The sequence below is a fragment of the Apis dorsata genome, unplaced genomic scaffold (genome assembly GCF_000469605.1).
Source record: "Apis dorsata unplaced genomic scaffold, Apis dorsata 1.3 scaffold_248, whole genome shotgun sequence".
In the NCBI taxonomy this organism is placed as follows: domain Eukaryota; kingdom Metazoa; phylum Arthropoda; class Insecta; order Hymenoptera; family Apidae; genus Apis; species Apis dorsata.
Window position 1 is genome coordinate 357,254 of NW_006263527.1, and position 12,040 is coordinate 369,293.

The 12,040-nt window shown below is 37.3% G+C and overlaps 1 protein-coding gene and 1 long non-coding RNA gene across 2 annotated transcripts in view; one reads left to right on the forward strand and one right to left on the reverse strand.

The window, feature by feature from the left end:
* LOC102679416 (peptidyl-prolyl cis-trans isomerase E-like) overlaps nt 1-12,040 on the forward strand; it is a 100,104-nt gene that overhangs the window by 54,510 nt on the left and 33,554 nt on the right. The gene's annotated exons all lie outside the window — the stretch shown is intronic.
* LOC102678848 overlaps nt 1-12,040 on the reverse strand; it is a 28,822-nt gene that overhangs the window by 628 nt on the left and 16,154 nt on the right. The window contains exon 3 of the long non-coding RNA XR_004150542.1: nt 1,917-2,193. This is a non-coding gene — a long non-coding RNA (uncharacterized LOC102678848). The remainder of the gene's footprint in view (nt 1-1,916; nt 2,194-12,040) is intronic.

Here is a 12,040-nt window from a genome sequence, read left to right on the forward strand (position 1 = left end):
ATGGCGCGATACGCTGGCCACGTGGTGTTCGATGTTAATTTACGAGCGTTGATTTTACGATCGGTGCGCGGCAGAAAGAACGTCTAATCCAAGCAACGATGCGTGGCGCGACGGATATTTATTTCGATTGAAACGTTGGCCCGGATAACGGGACACAGGATTTACTCGAAACGGCGCCCTCCATATATCGCGGAGGGTTGTACAACTATTATAGCCGAACGCCGTCGTTCGTTACGCGAATCGAGTTCCGCGAAATTTTAATTATCGCGGAGCATCGATTGGGCTGGCGTGAATAAAAAAAAAAAAAAAAATTAGAGATACGTGCTTTACGCGTAAAATGTAAAATGACACGTAGAATTTTCGTTGCCCGGATATTAATCGAAATTTTCTCAACTGGATGTATTATCTGTATTTGCAATAATGCGAATAGATGTTAATGTAGTATATATATATATATATATAAATATAGGATGCGTTAATTATTGAAAATGGAATTGGAAATGTTTAAGAAAGTGTTAAGAAGGATGGAATGGAAATTTTAATTACAACGGAGTAATCGATCGATGTTAAAAATTAAAAGATACGTGCTTTGCGCGTAAAATGTAAAATGACACGTAGAATTTTCGTTATCCGGATATTCGATTAACCGAACTTCCCCGTTATCTGAATTGTACACTATCTGTGGAATAGATACCTTTACTTGCCGCGGTGGAAATAAAATTTAATTTGAAATTGATATTGGATATGTCAATGTAGTATATGTAGATATAACTATTGGAATGAAATTGGAAATATTTATATTAAAAAAAAAAAAAAAAAAAAAAAAAAAAGGAAGGAGATTGGGTAACGTATGACGTTCGATGGAATTAAAGGGGCTCGATACACGCTGGTGACACACGTATAGCGGCGTTTATCAATCGAAAAATCAAATGGATGCATCGAATTAAAAAAAACGCGGATCGAAAGCTCGTGAAATCCGATGACACAGCCATTAGTCACGGTCCTTCCGAGAGGCATTAGCCACGGGCCTTGCACCACCACGGATGCGAATTTCGGAAAGGTTCGACCGGTTTCGAGAGAGCGAAACATAAGCTCATACGTCGTGACAGAAACGCATAAGTGTACCGTATGTGTGGGTGTAACTAGTGATGGGATCAAGTATATCACAAGTAGATAAGATTCGAATCTTTCGTAAATATCGTCGAAAAAAAAAAACCTTAAAAAATATTCGAATTAATTCGAAATTCGACGAATAAACTAAAAATTTTCTGTTTATTTTAATAAATTAATCAATGCTAACGTAAAATCTAATCATATCGTAAAAATATTATTTTTCAACATTATATAAATAAAAAAAGATAAAATAGAAGAAGGAAATTGAAATCACATAATATTTATTTTAACTACGAATATTTCGCAAATAAATATTTCTTATTATAATATTCAATTCTTTTTTGCATTCGATTTCACTTGGATTTATAAATACATATTGTACTTGATCCCATCGCTAGATATAACACGTGCTGACACATGCGTGCACACGAGTTACATACACACACACATACACACATACATACACTAAAAGATAGAACACGAACGCGAAGCTATCTAGGCTGAACCTTTCGAGGTTGACTTCTTGAGACACTGGAGCGGAAACACGAGACGTATAGCATGGGTTCCACGAGGCGAGTTAATCCCTTGAGACAACTGGGAGCTACGGTATGGAATGGGAATGCCGAGGGAAACCTGGTGGTGTATTCTCACTCGCTACTCGACAATGTTATTATTACGCTCCCCCGTCCGCATTACGCGGATAATTTATGTCGGTCTTTACGTATAGCGTAACGCGCCCAACTTGTCCTTTTCACGTGTATATGCGCATCCGTGCGCGCGTAATAAATGCATATAATACTCACCCATCGTTGTAATCATTCACTCGACGTGATAAACACTCGGATGTTTGAGCAACGTTCTTCCTCTCCTCCCCCTTCTTTCTCTCTCTCTCTCTCTCTCCTTGTGTGCTGTTCGTCCGTTTCCATCGGTAGCGCCACGAGCCTCTTTCTTCCATGAGCATCCGCATCGTGGAATAATTCGCATTAGAACCATATTTCTCTTGCTAATTCGATGCAGAGGTTTACACGTGTTGTTTGCATCCACTGCTCTTTGAACGAACTCACCGAGTGCAACGCTGGTCTGAAATTTAATAAGAGAAGAAAGAAAGAGGTTAATAATCTTTTAGAATATGCGCAGTAATAATATCTTACGATCAGTGGTGTAAACACGTCTGCCTCGCTCGACGATCCGCGTAAGAAAGAGAACTTCGAATTACGACGCCTAGCGGTCACGGAACGATAATAATAACAATAGGTGTCGTAGTAAGTTTTGTGCGTACTTTAAATTTTGGAATATATTTCACGCTTGAATATACACATGTTCAATATAGTTATATATATATATATATATATATATATATATATACACATTGTTCAATATAGTTAGCATATAAGAAAAAGAAAGAATACATTACATTGTCCGATGGTTATAGTGTAATAATATTAAGTTTTTTCATAGGTTTTATTTAAAAAAAGTGTAATTTTCATGAAAAAATAATAATATTTATTTATATATATTATTTATATATATTTTTATATTTTATATTAATTCATTATTATTTGCAAGAATTATTTTTTATAATTCAAACAAATTTTTAATTTCTTTCCCAAGAAATTTCTTTTTTCAATTAAAACGATAAAAATATTTATTTTTTGATCTGTATTCACACAAAAATTTATTACATTTAAATATTTAAAAATTTTATAACAAAAAAGTAAATGATGACTTTTTGATACTGATGATTAAAAAAATATATGGATTCAATATTAATTATATTAATTACATTGTTTAATTTTTGTTATTTCTTTGCAATTTTCCGATATATTTATTTCATTCTTGCATACAAATCATTCTCACAATTTTACTCTAAAAATTTATATAATAAATAACTCTTTGTAATTACAACTGTATTTCTAAAACATTCCCTTATTTCATATCAACTGCATTCTTTAAAATTTCCATAAATGCATGAAATATCCAAAAAAAAAAAAAAAAAAAAAAGAAAAAAAACGCCGGGCTAAAAAAAAAAAAAAACAAAAAAGGCCGGGATTAAAAAAAAAAAAAAAAAAAAAGACAATAGATGTCGCGATTAAATACAGAAGAAACGAAACGGTCAAATTTCTGAGAAAAAGAGAGATATTCACCGGAAAGAGGGCAGCGTGGAAGAAATTCATTGTTATTCGAGGCCGTATTCCTAGTTTACCTATCATTACCCCGAATCATGCACGTACCACGACCACGAGGCACGGATAATTAAAATTCCTCCACCGTGGCAGACTCGTGGAACTCGCATTTTCTCCATCTTTTCGTTTATTTCCTTTCTCCCTTTGATCCACCCCGCACTAGCGAATTCATTCTACCATTCTACCACCACGTATAATAAGTACACTCATACACGGGTCTATTTGCGGCCGCCATAATAATTCTTATCCGAGGAGCAGCCGCCGGCTGGCACCACGCGATATTATTTCATGTGCTCAGGCGTCAACAGGATCGTAAATAGCAACGTCAGACGTACGACAACCCGCCCTCGTCGTTTTCATCGACTGTGCGACTCACACAAGCGAAGGAGGATCGGGCCGATGGCGAATCGACTGTTTCCCATTTCCATTCATAACCTATGAAAAATTCGTTTTATTTCAATCTCGCGTTACACGCGGCTACAAAATTTAGAGAGAGATTAATCTTCTTTATGTCACGCGAACGAGGAATTTCGTGACAATAGAGTGAGAATTTTTTTTTCTTTTCTTTTTTTGCAATTTAATCTTCCAGTTGATATACCAACTTATATACGTAATTCAGAAGTAAAGTAGATGTTTAATTTTTTAAGATACTTTGAGGATAATTTATATTCTACCATTACATTCTACGTTTCATTTGACGAAGATTGTGATAGTAGATTGTTAATTGAATATTCTAAGTTGAGAAAGATCGAGCTCAACGTATGTTTTCTGATAATAATCAGAAACGAAGAAAAACTTACAAGCGATATTTGAAATAATTGATCAATAATCGAAATTATTATAAACGCTTTGAAATTATTTGGAATCAATGATTTGAAATTAAATCGTAATAATATAATCCTCGCAATAACAGACAGAATTGTTCGTTCGATGTTTAATATATCTTTGCAAATATTTCCAATCTCCATTCCCCGCATCGAAACAAATCGCAACAACAATCATCCTCTTAACAATTTAATCATCCAAATCGAAGAAGAAGAAGAAGAAGAAGCGACAGCGGATGACAGCGCATCAAACGATTTATCCCCTCTCTCCCTCCCTGCCTCCTCGAGAATCGCGAAAGTTAAACCGGCCTCTTTTCGTGGCCGTATAATTCGCCCGTGTTGAATGCAAATTTATCCACCCCCAGGGGTTACGGTGTCTACGGCACTGCGCTCGCGTGACTATGACCACGGCCACGAGCGAATTTATACCGAAACCACCAAAACGTGACAACGAGCGGGAAACGTTGCTGACGACCGGCCGAAGGAGAAGGAACGAGTCTTAAATTCACATTAAACATTCATCGGGATAGAGCTCGCTGACAGGAGGTCGATGGAACGGAGATAGGGGCATTCCTGATCGAGCTAATGCGATACTGAAAACTGGTCGAGGTCTTTTCGAGCTGTCTATCTTTTCCTCCTTTTGTCCGGCTTCCCTATAACTTGACGTTTTCACGTGGCTCGATTAAAAAAAATTCCCACTTTTCTTCGAAGTATATTCTTTGACATCGATACCAAAAGAACGATATATACCTTTCAAAAGGTAACAAAAGTGTATTCACAGTGTTAAATTATCAGTGAATATTTATGAAATAAAAATTCCAGAATGGGGACATTAAACATTGATTGAATAAAAAAAGTATTGCTTCAAAACTGGTCCAGGAAAAAAACCACCCCTTCGCGAATTTATATCCGCATAGAGTAAACCGCGGATGAATTTCGCGGTTTGTAATTAATGCTCATCGAAAATGGCATATAGCTAGCAAATCTCTTTGGATACTCGCATATTCGAAGCCATTGAACGTTGATTCGATACTGCTTTCCACCTCTAAAATCACTCGAAACGCGATTCGCATCGATATTCGAGGCTACAAATATTTCCTCGAAATCAACTAAACTGTATCATATGTACACTCAATGACAAAATGATCTCTGTTATCCATGGAACAATAAAATTTAATAACCGCATAATTTAGCAACAAAGAAAGATCGATAACAAATTTTATTTTTACAAATTTCGAAAATTTTTGCGGCCAAATTCGGACTCGTCACGCGAAAAAAAAACGAAACCTCCTTTCCTTGATTTTCATCATTCTTTTACTACCATTTTCCCGCGCGAGCAGATCAGATTAAGAGAAATCGATCGATCAAAAAACAATATATATATCGCCATTTAATTTTCTTCTGACACTATGCATATAAAATTCGATTGCATTGCGAACGATTTGAGAATCACAAAAGATATGCTCTCTCTTTTTCTCTCCCCGTGAAAAAAAAATCTCGCGCGATTATTTCGTCGAATCGTTTCATTCACACGTTTCATTCGCGAAAACGATACACGCGGGTAAGTCGCGATAAAAACGTTCTCATGGCAACCATCTCGAAATTAAAACCCGCGAGATAGCTTCAAAGCGATTACGCCTGGTCGCAATAAAGGAGTGAGGCGGATCTTGAGAGAAAGTAATTCTTTCGAATATAGCCGAACAGGATTTGAAGGAACGCGGTTCACATGCATTCTTTCGTGTGTATATATATTCGCGAGTATTGTAAACTCGGAAACGATCCAAGCGATGTTTGCAACGCCTCGCGACGATCGAGGCGTGTAATGACGAGAAGGAATCGTAAGAGCGGTATATACAGGGGCGACAAATATCAGAGAGAAGAGAGGGAAAAAAAGAGGGGCGAAACGGGCCGGTTTTCAAGCGGATAAACTCGTTGCACAGATCGTTTAGCCATCGCCCGCGGCTTTTTCTGATTGCTTCTCTCTGCCTTCTTCACCCGTGATATTATACCGAGCAATTGAATTTCTTACACCCCACTAAGTACTCCACGCTTCCATTCTTCTCTGTCCCCTCTCCTCCTCCTTTCGATATATCTCTCTTATATCCTTCTTTTATATCCTCCTTCTCTTATATCCTAATTTCTCTCTCTCTCTCTCTCTTTCTCTCTCCAGTTTTTTTCTCTTTCCCTTTCGTCCATGAATGAATTTGAGAGAATGGAAAATTTTCTCAAGAGCCGATATCGATATCGGCGCAAACGAGAATTGGATGTAATTTCGAAAAAAGAGAATAGAAATCGCGCTTTTACTCGAGCCTCCTCGATCTTATTACTTTCTGCCCTTTCTTAAGCATTGATCCACTTGTGTAACTTGGTTACGAAATAGTTGGTTCTTTTTCTTTTTTTCTTTGAATCGTTTATTACGTTACGAGTCTGCTTTTTAAGAGAATCTCGTAATAAAAGAAATATTTCCTACTCGATGAATCGGTACGCTTAAGTAAAAGATTATTCTTGCCGATTCCCTTAGAAAGAATCTCTTTACATTTAAAAAAAAAAAAAGGATTGAAAATATACTCGTTAAATTCCTCGTCCAAGCGAACGAATGAATTTTTTTCTTTATAAGAAAAATTAAAGATACTTTCCACTTGAAATCCTCGTGTATAAATTACTCGAGTGTATAACAATGATTCTAATAATCTCTATATCTATTCTCTACTCATTAAATTCTTAAACCGTTCCTGTCGACTTATAAGCTTTAAGCTATAAGAGAAAAAAAAAAAAAAAAAAAGCTTGGAAACAACCTCGCGCAACCAAATTTCCAATTACACAATTAAAACCGCACCAAATCGTTTGCCGTTCAAACCGAGGTAAAGGAACAACTGTACGCGCTTGACACGTACAGCATAATACCTCCGTTGTAAAATTCATCCCTCGAATACATGACGAGCCGGTGTGGCCTTCCTTCCACTGGAAGCGTTAATCGCGGCGAGAGGATCGTATCCCACGGAAGAACGCACAAAAATAGTAACGGCCGTTCTCTTCGGGGGACCATGGCGATGTTTCTTCGCGCTGGAACGCCGACAAATCGCTCGCAACGTGTTGTTAATCGCGCGAAGAGCGGAGCTTCGTTCGAGATTTAGGGCCGATCCGAAAATATTCCCAAGATTTTCGTGCGATCGTCTCTTCGTTTTCGTAGGAATTTGATTGGCTCGATTGGATCGATCGATATCGATCCGCTTCATAATTAACATTACTTTTCAAATTTCTTTTATCGTTAAATATCTTGAGATCGAAAAAAATGTACCTCGCACATGTAAAATCAATTCGATTTTCTTAAGTTAAGATAAAAATTTTCACTTTGTTCTGTAAAGTATAAATTCAATAGTTCTTTGCGAATAGAAGAAAGGAAATCGGTAGATTTATCATAAATTTGGACAAACTAAAATATTGGAGACATTAAAAGTTAATAAGTACAAAAATAAGAAATAAGAGACATCGAGTTTTGCCTACAATACAATACAATGTCTAAAATTCCGTATTTCTAATTTCGTATTTAATTTTTCGAAAAGAAAAAAAAAAAAAAAAAAAAAAAAAAAAAAACGCAAATTAGCACTAGAAAAATCCGAAAATATCCCATTAACCTCGCCAATAAATTTTCATCCGCGTCGTTCCAAGAATCCGATGCCAAGGATCGTTTTCGAAAAGGGATTCGAAAGAAGGATCAGCACGTGTGTCACTTCCTTTACGGCTTTTTAATTAGCTTTTTCCTCGAAGCTAACGACCGTACCTATAAGCCCATCAGGTCCCTGGATACACGTCCAAAGTGTGTCCGTGGAATCGTCCTGTGACTATTTTTAAATACGTTCCCTTGCACAACATGGCGCCTATTTATTTTCCCGCTAAAAGTAGTCGCCTTTCTCCCGTCCCCGAGCACGTCCGTCATTTCGATCCTCTTTTCTTCTCCATCCTTCCTTAAGTTCTCTCTCCCCACCCCTTAAGTTCAAGGTAATCGAGCCTGAACGTGTATTTACGCCTCGCGTTATAATTTATCGGTTTGCAGTTTTCGATCAAAGGGTGAATCCCTTTCGAATCGACTCGTCGAACCCAAGAGAAACCATGAGAAAGACCTTCTTTCTTCTTCTTTGAATACTCTGGAGACGCTTTGATGTCACGGTGCGCTCATCAAGCGAGACAAGTCGCACGGGTTTATGCGGGCATTGCTATTTTACTAACCGCGACGTTGTGATAACAAACTGTGACGAGCGAATGGTTTACCGCTTCCTTCGTTATTTGGCGCCATTTCCCTTGAAAAGATATTTGGAGATGTTTCAAAGGAAACAATATCGTGGAAAAATAGCTGCTTGGAATTGTAATAATGCACGAAACGATCTGCGGGATGTGAAATGTGAAATAGTTTTATCTCGTTTCCTGAACATATATTTGAATCAGATATCGATAATGGCACTTCTATCATAGTTTAAATTTCGTATATTTTATAATACGCGCAATGACGGTTTCAATTGACAAAATTGAGAATAATAATAAAACTGTTATGACAAAAACGCTAATAAATTTTCCCTATCAGAGATTCACTTGTCTCGTTTGGGGAATATAATTAATTTAATATATATAATAATTTTCTAATATTTATCTCGACTAAATTATATTAAATTACTTCGTGTTATCGTATCATTCAACCCAGAAACAATCAACCAGACCATCACCAATTTCTAACTAGTACTGCTCCAATTGATCCAATTAATTTTTACATCCGTCTTTAATATATATATTCACCCAATGCCATCCATGTCTCCAAAATGGTTAAATTCAATCGTACAGCAAAATTCGTCGAATCATTTTTAACATCCCCTCTCCATCTGATGTGATGTTGCGTTAAAGTTTCAACGCCATTGAAGAAGAAGCCCCTGCGTGCTCCTATTTCTGATCGGCTTATCTTGTTACAAGGTCGCCTCTCCTCGCAATAATCGAAGGAGAGAAAGTTTTACGTGCAATATGGCTTTCATCAGAGCGAGGAGGGAGGAGGTTAGCCGACCGCCGGCTGACAAATGAGAACGTGGAGAGTGACGTGAGAGCCGCGCATTTCGAGCCACCTGCTAATTGGACGCGGTATTATCAACAAGATGCCAAACGAAAACGTTTCCACAAGACGGGCACGCCACCCTAATTACATCCCCCTCCCTTTACCTTCCTCCCCGTGGAAGAGATCGCCTGTTAAACCGAATCCATTCGCGATAAATCACGCCACTTCACCGCCGCTCGATAACAATCGGAGAGACGAACGCTTCAGACGATGTTGCACGAATTTATTGTGATCGCGATAGGGGACGACATAGTTGGGCACCTGTACGAAACTCGTACAACTTTTGGGAGGGTTTTTAAAATCCTATAAAGAATTCTAACGAGCGTGTAAATAAAAACACGAATTAATTTCTTTCTGGGAAAAGAGAGAGGCAAAATCGATGAAATAAGAGGGAAGGCATCGAAGGGATTGTTATCGCGTTGGAAATTAATATTGGTAAAAATGGACAAATTTGTTTTTGGAAAGTGTGCTCCAGAAAATGATGAAATTTTCCAAGAACGAAAATTTCTTCGAGAGACAAGATTTGTTTCTTATCCTTCCTTATTGGATTTTTCACAAATATGCGAAGAGAATTTTTACGATCGTATTTGAAGAAGCAAAGGAAAATCGTTTTGGTCATCCGTGCCTGTAATAAACGTTCGACTATCGTGTATTCCTGGCATTCCGAAGTCGAGGGAATTCCCGGATTCCGCGTGTAACCCTCGACGAGGTCGTGAAAAAAAGTGAGATGGAGGGTCGACACGAAGAGAGAAAAATCAACTTTTGCATTTTGCGTGTGACGATTTCACGAATGTTTAACGATTTCTCATTTCAATTAAAAGATCCTTTATAAATAATTTCTACTTTTTCAGAAATACTTGGTTGGTTAAATAAAAAGAATGTTGTTGAAATTCGTAAGAATTCGATCGGTATATAATATTCATCGACTGGAACAGAAAGATGAAGGGGAGATTTCTTAAAGCGCGCCGACCAGGGATCGTCTCAAGTCTCCTCCGAAGAGGAGGCTGATTCGTGTCGGTCATTCAGGGTGTGAAAGTAAAGATAAGGCCCGGCTTCGGACCTGGACCGTAAATTTTTACGACGACCGCTCCATGTGTCAATGTTTCACGAAATTCCTGAACCCACCGGGCAAAAAGAAGAAGAAGAAGAAGAAAAAAAAAGAATCAAACGAGCCATCTTGAGAGATTTCCAAAAAACTTCTCCTCGAGACCCCTTTATCCTCGATGCTTATCGAGGGTATTCCGCGATTATCTCGTTTATTAAGCAAACCGTACGTTTAATTTCGTTTAACTCGAATCGACGGACGAACGGGGAAAGGGAACTCGAAGCAATAGATCGAACCAGTGGATCTTCGATTAAAAACTCGTGGCCGATCGATGAACCGATAATGCGTGTATATAATTTTATAGCGATGTATATTGAATGGTAATTACTAGAGATGAGATCGAGATTCAATATGTACAAATTTCGAGTCAATTTCAACATTCATAACATCCAATAATAATCCAACTAATATTTAAACGATTATATACTTGAAGTATATCTATATATACAAATTACATATCGAATCTTGAAACGAAAAAATAATATTAAAGATTGTATATTTTAAAGCATTCCCAGGGTAAAAGTTCAAATCTACTCGCGAGACACTCGATCCCATCCCTAACCTAACGTAACCATCAAACGTATTCAAAAATAAATTCGTTCGCGTACGATTCGAGCAAAATTCGAGCGATATACCAGGTGGATAGATATAAAAACGATCGATTATCGTTATTATTCGAACTCGATGAAAATTTCGTTTTCGACATGTACCTTTTTCTAGTGACCCCTGGTAAATTTTCGGTCGAGGGATTGCGCCATCTCGATGCTGGAAATATCAGGAGCGGCCAGTATTATTGGGCAAGATGAAGTTATTTGGGTTAGGTCGGGTTGGGTTGCGTTATTGTCTGTCCGGCTCGAACTAGCTCACGTAATCATAGAGCAAAGCTTCTGATCCTCCTACTATATATATATATATATACACGTAAGACGCAAAATGGTACGTTTCCTTGCTCGAGGTGGCTTTTCCTTCCACGAGGCCGGATGAAATTGAAAAATGAAATTGATTCCGCCAGAGCCTTTGCAATGCCCCGTACACTGTCTTATTAGATCTATTTTCCAGACTGTATATAGTCGTAAAGTTAAAGCGATTAAGGGGCGCGCGGTGATAGGACGCGTTTAACTTCTAATTTCGACAATTTTTCGAAAGAGTATCGATGTAGGAATGAAAACGTTACGTACGATAAAGTTACAATATGTTTTGTAATCAACACGTTTTGTATTTTTCTAAAAAAATTGTCACTGAAATCCTTGCATATAAAATTATTATTTGTAACTTGAAATAAAAATTATGAAATTGATATTGGGACAAGAATAATTTTTAAAGTCTTATTTAATCCTATCTTTGAGTAACTTGACATTATAAATAAGGTAAAAAGATTAATCGAAGGATTACATAAAATCGAGCATTACGCAATTATATGTGAAATGAAAATAAAAATAATTCTTAAAGAGTTTTATGTACTTTGATCGACATTTTTATATAGAAACTTTTTCATTTATTTGCGTTCGATCTCTAAAAGATAATCCACGAATATATTAACACCCTGTATAGTACGCGCACACAAACATTTAACGATTATTCAATATTCGAGGCCATATAAATACCTTCCTTCGTAACTGAAAGCTTAAACGGTTTAACTCGCGGTAAGTGGATACTTACCGCTAACTTACGATCGACTAAGGGGCAGAGAGAGAGAGAGAGAGAGAGAGAGAGAGAGAGA